The 9,771-nt window shown below is 39.0% G+C and overlaps 1 pseudogene; it reads left to right on the top strand.

The window, feature by feature from the left end:
* The first annotated feature begins 311 nt into the window (after positions 1–311).
* Positions 312–9,499, top strand: LOC123621718 (annotated as a pseudogene).
* The last annotated feature ends 272 nt before the right edge of the window (positions 9,500–9,771 follow it).

Here is a 9,771-nt window from a genome sequence, read left to right as displayed (position 1 = left end):
TGCAAGAGCCATGAGGTTTAATAAAGTTGACTTGTTTTAAAGCATTCTTTATTGTTATTAATTATGGCTGGAACAAACATGCAAGATCAGAAAGCAGCGGGATATGTGGTTGGAGAATTAAGCAGGGACCAGGTTATGTAAGGATTTGTGGCTCATGATGTGTGGCTTAGCTTCACTCAGTAAAAATACAAAGCAGTTGAAAAGCTACAAGTGGACCAGTGATGACTATGGACAGTTCTATGGAGAATAAGTTGAAAAATGTGTGTTGGGAACACTACTTAAAGTGGAGGAGAAAAAAAATCTTTGAGGCTATGGCAAGAATCCTGGTAACAGACAAAGAAGAGAGTAACAATGGAATGATAGGGTAAGAATGAGGGAAAAAACCATAGAGGATAATATGAAAAGGTCTTGGTTATTGACTTGGCATGAGGGGTTTGGGAGCTTAAGAGATGGAATGGGCAGTCTAGCCTGGCTAGTCTAGGGGAGAAGGAGGAGGGAGGTTCTGACTCTGTGGCTCCTGTGTGAGTGCACATGAGACTAGAAGGGGCTGAGCCCTCCATTTGCTGAGGCTCAGTAGGGTTTTGGCTGTAGGTTTTGAGGCTTAGAGAAGAGGTCAGGACCAGAGATTTAGCTCTGAAATACACAAGAAGTAAACAGAACTCCACTGGGAAAGAACGGAGTGTAGGAAAGAAGGAAGAATGTGTTTGATATTGTTGGTATCACTGAAGTGGATAATGTAAAGAAAGCTGAGGCAGCCTTGAAAGTTGGCAAAGATTTAGCCAGGAGAGAGTTTCTTGATAAAGAAAGTGGTCAGCGGAGTCCAACTCCATAGGAAGGTCAGTAAGGTGAGGTGTAAACTACGTCTATTAGACTGGCAATTAGTGTGACTTCGATGAAAACAGTTTCAGTGAAGGACAGTGAGCAAAATCCAGATTGTGACATTTAACAAGTGAAGGAAGAGGACTGAGAATGTTGTCAACTCCAGTATGTCAAGTTATAATTCAGGGTCAAGAACGGTACTAACAGAGCTAATGTGTGATACCTCAGCCACACGTCTGATGTAGCAAGTGCTCTGCTAGATCCTAGCTCACTTATCTTATTGGTCATCATAACAGCAAATTGTCAACCAAAGCTGTATCCTCTGTTATGTATCCTCTGTTACGAAGGAGGGCTGAGGGCTAGAGAATAAAGATAAATGTTCTGACTTCCAATATCAAATAAATATTTGAGTCTCTGGTTACTTGACTCTCAGCTATCAGCTTGAAAATGGTTGATCTACAGCCACAATCCCAGTCGGAATGTTCACATCTGAAGAAAGTTTGTCGTTCCAACTTGCCAAACTGTTCTGTTGGACTAGAAGAGTAAAGTACATTATCTCCTGCTATTTCATTTTTATTAAAACTGTTTGAACTTGGAAATGAGGCCTGATGGTCCCATTTTCAGAAGGCTGAAGGTCACTGGGTGTTTCTGTTCAAAAAGAGAAAACAATGTGTAACCCCTCTGGCACCATAATCGAAAGAAATAGTGTGGTGATTACAGCCCTGCGCTGAGCTGGCGGCTGCTACAAATATTGGAACCGAATTTGATAGGATCCTGTATTACCTTATAACAGAGTATCATTCCTTACAGTTCCAAGGTCAATGTCTCTTTCTCAAATAACATTTCGGACCTATAATTGTTCATCTACATGCCAGCAATTATGGGGGAATTGATCAGCCAGTAATTAATGCCATGCTATTACACTTTTTAATTTGTAGATTATGCAGCTGCAAGCGTTCTCACATTTTTAATTTGTATATTATACAGCCACAAATGTTTACAATGCCCTTTTTAATCTCCTTACACTACCACTGCCATTATTCACTATAGATTAATGATACCCCGGATGCTGGGGTTTATTTCATTTACCACGCTTACCAGGAGAGCAGTTAACATTACTGTGCTCTATTACTTAATGTCTTACTGCAGCTGCTAGTGAGCATTGGTTACCCTTTAAAATATTACCAGCCAGTTATTTTTTTTCCCTATTTTTTTTTTTAGTTCTCTTGTCACCAACAATATGACTCTGTGGTAATATTATACTTCATTTCCAAATTTCTTTCAACTGGTTTTACCAGGGTTATTGAAATAATTCATTTTAAATAACACAAATGACCTCAGTCCCTCCTTACCTACCCTTGTCTATTTAAAAGCCTATTTAGGGTTATGTGACTAATACAAAATTTCTGTCTTTTTTTTTCCCCTCCACCTACTTTTTTCCCCATACCAGCAAGCCAGATGAATTATAAAGAAAATTTCAAATAGTACTAGACTCCTTTTCAATTAGCCAGATAGAAACACTCTCAATATTGATCGGGCATAAGTCATCTTAATATTTTAAGGTGATACAGATGCTTCTGGCTGGAGTTATTATGGAGGATACATCTCCCTTAGTTTTCCTTATGGTGATCTGCAGTTTCAAGGGGAGGGTTGTATCTGTCTCCTTGATGAGGCATTGCAACCTCTTTAATGGTGGCACCACTCTAAGCCACCAGAATAAACAACATCCACATCACAGCAGAATTCTATGAAACAGATCATTTGCAAAATACTGTATTAGTCAGTGGACAGGATACACAGAAGTAAAAGAGCATCTATTATCAAAGCATTTATTTTCTTCTGCGTAGTGTGATAAAAGAAATATGTAAAATTTCACTCTTAAGTGCCAAAAGGCTCAATGTTATGATTGGGAGAGAAAAGGAAATAGTTGTCCCAATCACCTAGATTTTCTTCTCTAAAATTTTATCCCACTAAAAACCATAGAGAAATGGTTTATGTATTTCCTCTATTGACCTATGATTTTCAAAGGGCCAATCGATGCTTATTCTCTCCATCAAATCTTGACTCAGCAATTATTAAGAACTAACATAAGAGGTTGTAAAATTAAAGGACTCAGCAATCAATCTAACTCTCCTGCTGAAGGAGTCACGACAGATGTGTCTCAGAAATCACCAAAGTCTCAAATCAACATGATAAAACAAAGATGGGAAATGCAAGTTAATATAAACCAATGAGTGGTGTGAAGGAGGGTATTTACAGGTTGAAAGAGAAGAGGTACTTCGGTACAACACAAGGAATCGCTTTTGAACTTCAGATCCTATAAAGATAAAGAAGTGCATACAGCACGCTAAGGCCCTGACCCTGCACCCCAGGGACTTGAATAAGAGCAGAGTGCAAAGCTGCAGAGGCCTGATGTGCCCTGACACTATTATCTCCCTGGGCAGAACAACATAGATATGCATTTCAACCCCGAGTGTTCTTGGTGTCTCTGGCCCCACTGTGGGATGAAAAAATAAAATGAGAGAGATCCTTTATTTTACCTCATTTGCAGAGATAAACAAAAAGGGAGTTCTCTGTTGGTGAGAGTTCTAAAAGGGAAGAAGCATTTGGCAGAATTCCTCCAGGAAAGCCAAGGGAGAGAAATGCTGATGAGTATTCTCAGTAATCCAGCACGCGTAAAGGAGGTCTCTGCTAAAACGGGTATTTCCTCCGTTTTGTGAGACACCTAGAGGAAGTATTTCTCAACTCAAACAATCTCCCCTCGTAAGAATGGTTTCTCAAACTCAGCGAAGAATTATCTAAGGAACTGGTAGGTGATTAAATATTCATGTATTTATAATAAAATAATAATAATGAGGAAAATGATTTTGCTTTTTTTCACGTAAAATCTATTTGATTTGTGGGACTTTCATCCTAAAATGATTTTCTTTCTATGTTTTTAGCATTAAAATACTATGTATTTTATGAAAAGGCACTACATGCCAATAACTTTAGAAGCACTTTTGAATTATACAGCACTTTCAAATATTTTTCAATATATTTTTACACATATTCACAAAAATAGTACTTACAGAGATAAAGACCAGGTTTTTTTTTTTTCATTTTTCTAAATGAAGTAGTAGAAAGATTTCATGAAGTAGGTAAGGTGGATTTTTTTTTTTTTTTCCTAAGCTAGATCCTAAAGAACAGAAAGAGACAGATATCTAGAAGCAAAGCAGAATATTCTAGGCAGCATTAACCAAATGAGCAAAGGTGGAAAGGGCTTTGCACATTTAGAAGTGAGTATCCAAGCCTGGCTCTAACGGAAGGGTTTTGGAGAAATGAAATGAGAGGTAAAATGGCAAGATTAGATAATGCCAAGTTGTGGATGACTCCAAGTTGTCAGGACAAGAATTCTGAACTTTATTTTTTTAAGACTCTGAAGGATTGAATGTTATGCAAGGATACAAACCTCTAAAACCAAAACTGGCAAAGGAGGAGAAAGGGAACTTCATTTTTCCTTCCTTCTTTTCTTGGCATGAATGTGCCACACGAATAAGATGCACTGTGGCTCAGCAAACCGAGCTCTGAAACTTGCTTAGAAAGGAAGCCCTATTTCTTCAAACTTCTGGTATTAACTGAGTAGGTTTCTAGAGTGTCCCCAACAATAAAGAAAATGCCAAATGGGGTGAGCAAAAAAGGTTCTAATGGACCACTGTACTGCCCCCGAAAGCAGAGCCACCTGATGAAGCTTTCTAGTCCATTTCAGACATAACCTACTTTGGAATTAAGCGATATAAACTGTATTCCTAAAATTGCATTCAGCTCAGGATGTCCTCTTATTATCAACATTATCCTATCCATCCTGCCGTCCCTTATGTCTCTCAGATTGATCCGAAATTCATGACTCCAAACTTGCTAGCTCCTTTTTGTGACAATCAAAGGAAATTAGTCCCCGGTGAAGCCAAACACTGGGAAGCCTCATTCAATCCAGATTGGGAGACACAGGTCACCATTTTGTCGCTGAAATTAGTTTATGGAGAAAGGTTTTTCTTTACCCATTCAACTTTCAGCTTCTCTGGTTTGAACATGTGAAGTTTTCAATTATGATTCATACTAAGAATGGGATTTTTGGAACATCCCAGAGCCCCTTAAATTGGTTTCCTTCTCACCCTCTCCCATCACCTCCTTTCCTACTGAGATTAAGGAATGTATAAAATACAACCTGTTATTGCCAGGAGGGATTACTGCTATATATTATCACTCACAGCTCATTAACCTCAAAGCCCTGCTAACTAAGAAAATCCTCTCTAATGAGGTTTCCCTTGACTGCACTAAAGAACAAAAGGTCTAAAAGTTTTCCCTATTACCAATGTTCCTCAAATTATTGCACTGTAATTAAAATGTAACTCTGAGGCCAACGAAGAAGGAAAAAAAAAAAAACTTTAAATTAGACCTTGTAGAGAACAAAACTTCTGCTTTGTCTTTCAGTAGCAACTAAACCATAGGAAACCATTTAGTTTGAGGAAGATGATTTTTTTTCTCAGAACACTTGGATTGTCTGTCCCTACATCACTCAAGACAGGTAGGCATGGATCCATATGATTCAGACTTAAATACTTTCGTAATACAGGAAGTAAAAGTGAATTTCTCACTTCAGTGATTTAAACATACTTTTTATCTTGCTACAATAATCCCTTAGATAATAGTACAAGTCTATTTTTCTTGGCTGAGAGAGACCTAGTAACTAGAATTGGGATTAGTAAATTGATGGGTCCTAATGTATTTCTTATTCAGAGCCCTAGAGTCAGGGTTATTTGTGTGGTTGTATCACAGGAATCTTAAGGAGTAGAGATATAGATAAAACAAACAGAAGGAACTGCATTCCCAGGAGAAATTTATAATCTGGTGAAGTAGCTAGAATTAAGTATCCTCACCTCTGAGCTTTGAGTTTTTAAATGCCCAAAATGCAAATAATAATTACCTCTTTTAGCTTCCTTGGAAGCCTGATTTATGTGTGTAGCATGTCCTCAGAGAAACAGACTAAAGAGTTAGGGACTCTTAGTCTGGAAAATGAAGGCTGGGAAGGGAATACAACTACTACTTCTAAAATAGTGAAGGGACCAGCGTGAGGGAATACAACCTTGACCACTGAATCCTGGAAGACTAATTAACAAGCCTAGGTCTTCTTGAAACTCAAACAATGTAAGTTTAAGACATTAAAAATAAATCTTATTCCACACAGGAAGAGTAAACACGTGGCACTCAGCAAGCAGAAATCATTGCAATTTGGAAGGAAAGAAGACTTCTAAATTTGGATCATACCTTCATAATAAGTTCCTAAAAGGTACTGAAATACTTAGGACACATCCCTGATCTTTGCATTCAGATTAGGAAGAAAAACTTATGGACAATCCCATAGTGCAGCAATAAAATTCTGGTTATAAATAATGCTGGATTTATTCATGATTTGTTTGCATGTTTTCCTTGAAACTGCAGAAATGGTCTGCTGAGAGATAATGCGAAAGCAATACGATAGGAGATATCCTCACTCTGTGCCCATGATGGCAACAGGAAAAAATTAAAATAGGTGGTGGATATGCTAAAAATCGATCATTAAACCACTGCCTTCATACTGACAGTTTCTTTAATTTAAAAAAAATTCAAAGTACAAATAGATACATTGTGCTATTTGCACTACAATGAAAATTAAAACACACCCTTTCCTACTGTCAAAGAGCTTAAAATTGATTGCATTTTGTGAAAAACAAATGGATTGTGATCCCAAAGGCATCCATTCTAGTCTTAGTTCTAGCACTAATCTACATTAATGTAAGAAACTGATTTACCCATCCTGGAATAAAATGTCTTCACGCTATATTAGACATAATAATACCCATCTTCCTATACCACTAGATAATTTTAAAAACTAAACATAATGAACACTATAAAAGTACTTTGAAAAGTAGACCACATTCTTAAAACACTATACAACTGCAAATTATTTTTATTAGTGACATTATTATCATAATTCAGAAAATTTCATTTTTCTTTACCCTTGCAGGTATTTCATTTAAAAGCAAAGCAAAAACTACAAAAAGCAAAAAAGCTTCTTGTGCCATCTTACGCTTTTGACAAATTGAGGAAATGTTTACGGCCAAGTTGGTCTTGAAATTCTAGGAACCACAGAGTCATTGGTTAGAATATCTGAAGCCTATCTTGGGTAAATCCAAGGTTTATGAAGAAAGTGTAAGTAACTCTCTAAGTAGAATGAATTGAATATCTTGTTAGGTATAATATATTCAGAACTGTCATTTTGCCATTGAAGCCCTGGTGCCTGGTACAAATACTAGGGATTTGGTGGGATGGGGTTTCTCCATGAGGAGTGGAAAATGTGTCTTCATTAGAGTCCCAGGACTGTAAACGGAGTGATCCTGTGATGGCAATCACGGTTTCTGCTCTAAAACGGTTTTTCATTTTCTGTACAAACAACCAGCCACCAGAAAATGATTAGAATCCGATATAAGAAATTATGTAATTGAGTGTTAGTTTTTGTAAAGCAGTTTGAGGAATTAGAAAAGCAAGAAATGAGGAGATTTAATCATATGTGATGATAGAGTGGTAGAGAGAGCTAGCTGATCTCCAAATGTATTTTTCCCCTGCTCGTTGTTCTTCCTTCCATAGTGAAGACTTGTGGCAGGAAAAAGATGTTCAACCAGGGATATTTCCCAGCTCCCTTGCATCGGGGGTGGCTAAGTGACTGGAAGGAAGCTTCTTTTTTTAAATTTAATTAAATTAATTAATTTATTTTTTGAGACAGAGTCTCACTCTATTGCCTGGGCTAGAGTGCCGTGGCGTCAGCCCAGCTCACAGCAACCTCAAACTCCTGGGCTCAAGCAATCTTCCTGCCTCAGCCTCCTGAGTAGCTGGGACTACAAGCATGTGCCACCATGCCCAGCTAATTTTTTCTATATTTATTTTTAGTTGGCCAGCTAATTTCTTTCTATTTTTAGTAGAGACGAGATCTCGCTCTTGCTCAGGCTGGTCTTGAACTCCTGACCTCAAGCCATCCACCCGCTTCGGCCTCCCACCGCCCCTGGCCTGGAAGGAAGCTTCTTTCCAGACTCTGACACCACCCACTGACTGGCATTCAGCACAGGACTCCCAAGGCAATTGCTGAGGGAGGCATGAAGAAGTGGGTGGACCCTTGCCCTCTGCATCACGGACCAGAGGAAGCCACCACAGACGAGGAAGCCCTGCATGAGTCTCCTACATTGAAAGTTGATTGTTTATTAGATAGAATTCCCTCTTCCCCCTCCAAAAAAAAAAAAAATTCCAAAGAGTTAATTTCCACAGAGCAACAAAAGATGAGCCAGTTTACAAATGAATGATTTTAGGGAATTATTTCTTTTACAAAATGAAGGTATAGCTGCAGGGATTATCATGATTTAGACAGTAAGTAAGAAACTAGGCTCAATCCAGAACCTAATTATTTTCACAGCCTTCTGAGTAGTATGTCAGTAGAAAACTCTCAGCATAACGGCTTCTGTTTTAAGTTCTGACAGACTCCCCCCTCCTTAAGTTTGACTTCAGCAGATCCCTGAAAGCTTCTTCCAGTCCTGAAGAGAGGAGTAAGATAGTCACTGAATGAATAGTTTGGGGAAAAATCCAGTGGAAAAAAGGCAGAGACTTAGAAAGAGACAAAGAAATAAAACACAAAATCTGAATGAAACAGTGTACAATTTTTCTGGCGTGGGGTGGGAGTGGGGGGTATTTTAGAAACAGGTTTTCTGAGACAAAGAGTGCTTCTCCTCCATTCCTTGAGTACTGCTGAGAGGGAATCATGGTTGTAGGTTCCAGTCCTTCTTGTGTAGGATCCAAGAAGCACTTCATGTCTGCAGGTACCTCATAAAGCCAGCTCCGGCTAGGACTGACCTATTACTTAGTACTGAAGGAGCCCTTGATAGTTCCAGAGAGGTTTCTAATTGCTTGATCATAAGTAGCCCCAGGGATAATGTTTGGATTAATAAAATACTGATTAAAAAACAAATTGGGTACATGTATTTACATATATCTACATATGTATACATATTACATATTATATGCTATATGTAACATTTTTCACATCTAACAATTTTTTTTGGTATTTCTCATAAATGCCTACATGGAGGCCATGCTGTTTTGTGGATGAAGTATGTGGGCACACACACACATATTAACACATTAGTAACTGATCATATTTAATCTCCAGAAAACTACTATAACTTGGCATTACATGTTGAGTTTCTTACCAGTCGGAACCAATTGCTATTATTTTTCTCCCCGTTAAATGTTTGCTCAGGGCAGCTCTTCCGCCGCGGCAGCTCTCAGAGATTCCAGCCCTGGCTCTGCGCTACCCCATGGCCTGGGCCTCAACAAGGCCCACAGGGTGACCAAGAACGTGGGCAAGATGAAGGCACAGCCTCCGCTGCCGGCTCCTCACCAAACACATCAAGTTCGTGTGGGACATGAACCAAGAGATGTGTGGCTTCCCCTGTATGAGCCACGTGCCATAGAGTTGCTCAAGATCTCCAAGGACAAACGGGCCCTCAAGTTCATCAAGAAAAGGGCGGGGGAGACACACATCCGGGCTAAGAGGAAGTGGGAGGAGCTGAGCAACATCATGGCCGCCATGAAGAAAGCCTCTGTCAAGAAGGACTAAGCCCCTCCCCTCTGTACACAATAAAACTTTATACACACACACAGACACACAAAATGTTTGCTCAGTGGCACAAAAAGGTGTGAAAGCAAGTGTTGGGGAAATTATGAAGACCTCCCCAAAGTCCCCTGCGATTTTATACCATCACACACGGAAAGGACAGATATTTCAGCATTTATCTGCAGCACTGCTGGGGTTAGTCTCAGGAGAACAAATATTTTGTGGGAATCTCAAATTCATTCAGCTTAGCCTGTTACAAATGGCTTGATTCTTTC

Source organism: Lemur catta, chromosome 16, assembly GCF_020740605.2.
Source record: "Lemur catta isolate mLemCat1 chromosome 16, mLemCat1.pri, whole genome shotgun sequence".
In the NCBI taxonomy this organism is placed as follows: Eukaryota; Metazoa; Chordata; class Mammalia; order Primates; family Lemuridae; genus Lemur; species Lemur catta.
The sequence above is the reverse complement of the archived record's forward strand: the minus strand, read 5'-3'. Positions and strand labels throughout refer to the sequence as shown.